Below are 4,808 nucleotides of genomic sequence, written 5' to 3'. Positions count from 1 at the left end.
AGCGGCCGCTGAAGGGCGGCTGGCAGTCGCAGCGGAAGTCGTGGATGAGATCCCTACACGTGCGCCGTTAGCGCACGGTGCATCGGCGCAATCATCGATATTATTCGCACAATTCGTGCCTTCGAATCCCTCCGGACAGTTGCAGACGCTGGATTCACACTGAAGACCTACAATTTTTATATTTTAACTTTATTTATTTTTATTTCCTTATTTTTCTCAAGGTTCGACCGGTTACGTTTAGTGCGAGTACTTCTATCAACAACTGTTAAGAAAAAATAAGGGTCCCTTTCTTAAATCACGTGGTGGACGAAGTTTAATTATTTATTCTAATTGTTATTCGAATATAAAACTAGTAAATTACTTAAATAAATTAAAACTACAAATAAATAAGACGCACCTCAACATAATCTCAGGATCGGCTAGATGCGCGAGGCTTTTGATCTGCTGGTCGGTCGACGGGCCCGAGAGGGCGAGGAAGCGTGTCGATGGTCAAATCTGCAAAGGTCATAGAAACACGGGAGGACGCGGGCGGGGGTAATCCGGTACAGGATGACTCCCTGGAGCGCCAGACTGGAGGTGTTGGACGGGAGGAGCGTGGCGGACAACGCGGCCACCGTCACCAACACGTGGATGGATTTGGAGCATTTCGTCGATAGGAGCTCGGACACCGGCGCCTGGAGATTGGTCAACGCGGCGGAATGCAGTTGGAGGCACTCCGGGGACGGCGGGAGGGGCGAGATATACAGGATCCGGGTGGTGGTGTCGTATACCGCGTTGCGACCCTCCGCAGGACACAGTCAGCGACCGAGACGCTCCCGGTGGGCGCGAATGCGCCGTTGCGGCAGCGGGCTTCCCGGGAATCGGGAGACCGTCGAAGACGGTGAAGCCTTGGTTGCAGGTGACTGTATAGAGAGTTTCCTCCTCGGTGGTGCTGCAGTCAGTCACCTTGTTAAATGGGGGTACCGCCGGGACGTCGCTGCAAGGCGCCGGAGCGTGGGGACCTGGAAGCTGCAGGCGTTGGTGTTAACGGACTGGGCGGTGTCGAAGGCCACTACGGTGACGTTGAGGAAGGCGTGGGGACGAAGACGGGCGCGGTAGGGGAAGCAGAGATGCTGCAAGTGGCGCAGCCGGCCTACCACCTCCGGCGGGTGGTTGGTTGCGTCGAAGTGCATCGTGGCGAAGTCAGCGTGGGCGTCTTAAGCCGCTTTCATAGTTGATGTTCGGAGCTGTCTTGAAAAACAATTGCGAAAAGACAGTTTGAACTATGAACCACTTGTTCGCGAACACAAACTGTTCGCAAGATCAAACTGTTAAAGCTTCCCGATCAGTTACAAAACGACAAGAAAAGTCATGTAAAAAGACAGTTCTGCTCGTGTTCGGGTTGGGCGGTCCCCCCGCTACAAAAAAGACAGTTCGGAGGCTTGTAGCCAATAGTTTCCATCTGACCACCATGACGCACACGCGGATGCGATGTACTGTACGGTACACCGTACACGGATACACAAAAATGACAATATATAGAAGTGTGTATACCGTATTTATCGAATTAGAAGCCCAGGGTTACAAATATTACAAATGACCCACGGGGTGGGCTCCAATTACGGGCATGGGCTTGTATTTTGTGGCTTGTATTTGGGGGGGGGGGGCTTCAAATTCGATAATTACGGTACATTTATGTTAAACGGCGCAAAGTGAATCATTTTCTAATCACGCTCGCTGCTGATTATTTTGATTTTATTTTGATTAAAAACTTTGCTGAATAAATTGAACTGATTCTTGAAACTTTGATGAAATGTTAACGCCCACCCTGTATCGAATCGCACTATTCGTCAAAGATGCTCCTGTGGCTAAAATCTGTAAGGTTATGTATAACCTTTCTTGATCGGATATTGGAAAATTATGATTGTTACCATGGCGTAACTTGGGGTTCACTATCACAAACAGCTGGTCGAACGTGTCCACAGACATACGGCAATACTGAAAGTGACGTTGTGGATCCGAATTCCGTAAGTCAGTCACCAATCTGTGGAATTCTCCTTAATGACGGCGACTGAGATTGACCGGTCGAATGTACCACTCCCGCTTGGTCGACATATTTGGGTTTGTTAGCACCAGTCGAGCGGATGAAAGAAATGCAAGAGAAATCTTCGGCATCAGTGGCCGCAATCGCCATGCGTGCAGATTTCCTTTTCTCGGAAACCCTGACCTGTTCGGCTGAGTGGGGCCAGCGATCAGATTGCGACTTTTCCACAATTTGAAAAACCCGTATACGAATACATAAATATCATAAAGCTATGTATGTAAATTATGTGCGTATGTATCAATTATGGATGTTTAAGTTCCGGTGCATATTTACTAGAAAATGCACGTTGGCGTGCATTGCCAGACCGGAGGGAGATGGGAGCGAAATTTTCCTGGCTTTTTATTTTTGAAGAGTTTATTCAGAAGGAGTACTTCATTAACTGCTCGGCCTTTTCCCCGCTGTCGCAGGGAAGTCGTTCTCGTTTGGCAATTAGAGGCATTACCGATGGCCAATGGGCGACGGCATACATACAGAAACGCCGGCTCTACATTGCCTGGAATTGAGCACTGTATTGCCTGGAAACCTGGACTTTCGGACAGTCCATGACCTTTCCAAAACCGCCACCAAAGCGTTACCTAGTCAGTGGCCCAAAACAAAGTGACATCTCCGATACCGAAAATCAACAATCGGCCAATCAGTATACATGTATAACCGGTGCGAAAACAGCTGTTCTCTTAAATGCATCTGCTTCCGTTAGCCTAATGTAGCGAGTAACTACATTGGGGCTTTTGTAGTAAAGCGGTTCAGCCACATATCAGACAGATTGTTTTGCAGATGTTTTTTTTATCTACAACTGGAACGAAATTTACTGGAACGTAACAAATTTGGGATTTGGAATTTTTGAGAAAAGCTGTACTCCTTTTTGAAGATATAAAAAATAGTTCCGAACGGTGCACTCTTTTTTTTAAAAATCGTCTAAATAAAAAAGGTTTTCCTATTGTTTGGTAAAAAATACGGAAAATAATATTCGCAATAAATAATTTTTTATTAAACCACATAAAATTATGAAGAAAGCTCCGCACACCACGTTTTACCACCAAAGTTTCCGCACACCACCTTTCACCACCGCCAGGCTTCGCACACCACTCTTCGCACCACGTCCTGACTCGGGCCACCATTTTTCCGACACCACCATATACATAAAAATGCCGGCGGTCTCAGGACACCAACCTGATACTCGTAGTTTCGAAGACATATAGTGGTCGGTTGTATATACGACGAGGCTGTATATAATTCAGCGAAGCCTAGCCACTAGTGTACTTGGAACAATGGAAGGAGGGGCAGCATTAAATAACATTTTGTTGCTGTGAATTGTGACTAACTACTATTGATCTGATATATACCCGTATTTCATGAAACAAATGAAGTATAAGACTAATATGAGCTGTTGGTACTGTTGGGTGCTTTATGGGACATTACTGCCGGAAAAGCGGATCACGGTGTGCTATAAGGCTGTCCAAAACCAAGGAAACGGAATTGACTGTGCCCTTTGAGCTTTAGCGTTTGCGCAAGAGCTGCTCAATAAAACTGGCCAAAAGCAGAGCTTCGTTTCTGGAAAACCTTGAGAAAGTGGGTAATAACATCATTCGAAAATAAGCGCTTGCAGAACTCATACACCGTCCTGATCGGGCGGCCGAGCGAGTAAAACCAAAAAATTCGCTAGCTATCACGGAAGCGGAGGTGTCAAAAAAGAGGAATCAACCACGAGACGAAAAAGCTGTCTTTTTTCCGCCAGTAATAACATTTAAATAATTTTGTTCAAAACGGTGGTGTCCCGAGGATTTGGTGGTGTGCAGTTTGCCCTTGATGGTGTCAAAAGATTTCATTGGTTTTTTTTGTAAGAAAATTAAAAAACAATTAAATATGAAATATAAAAATTAAGGCGGCTTGCTTTTTGTAACTTTCTCCATAAAATGTGGCGCCCGCTGCAGAAAAAAAAGGTTTAAGTTTGGTATTCGCTTGTACTTATTTTTATTTGGCATCAGAGTGAGTCAGACGAGTATCAGCCGCCGGTGAGTAATCCATTGCACTGGATGCTCTGTCTTCTATTTTTCAACATATGACTGCACTTTACCGTTCGTTGTACAAGGCAGTGAAATTAGTGGTCAGACTGGCTCCGTGCAAAATGCAAATCCTGAAACATTTAAGAGGAGCAAACCGGCACATGGCACAAAGCTCCAAATAAGCGGTACAAGAGCAACTGTGCAGCAAAATGATTTTTTTTTGTATGGGAATATGTACCCGGCAAAACTGTTAACATGTTAACGGTTAACGCATTAGCATGCATTTTTGCCGGGCGAGAATGTAAACATCAATTAACATTCTCGCCGGGCTCAACTGTTAACGCCCGAATCATGCACGCTGTACATCGATTTATGGTTACAAATCTAACAATATGTTTAATTATAATTATATTGAGTACAATTTTTTTGCAGTTGCTGCAAGTAAAAATTTTTTTATTGAGCGGTCGTAAAAAATGATGTCCGTAAAACTGCGACGGGGAGAGGGTGTTGACTAAAACGAAAAATACGCAAATTGTATTCGTGCACAGAAAGGTCTTGAAGGTACTGATCGTCACGTTCAGTATAACCAACAGCGACGCTTCTGCGTCCTAGGCATGAAAAAGGCTGACATTTCAACTAAATACGGCAGCGCGGATTCTTAGAGCGCTCCAGTTTTTCCGGTACCATCGGGCATTATAACACCGGATGGAAATGGGTGGTAT

Source organism: Paramacrobiotus metropolitanus, unplaced genomic scaffold, assembly GCF_019649055.1.
Source record: "Paramacrobiotus metropolitanus isolate TYO unplaced genomic scaffold, Prichtersi_v1.0 Parri_scaffold0000111, whole genome shotgun sequence".
Taxonomy (NCBI): Eukaryota; Metazoa; Tardigrada; class Eutardigrada; order Parachela; family Macrobiotidae; genus Paramacrobiotus; species Paramacrobiotus metropolitanus.
The sequence above is the reverse complement of the archived record's forward strand: the minus strand, read 5'-3'. Positions refer to the sequence as shown.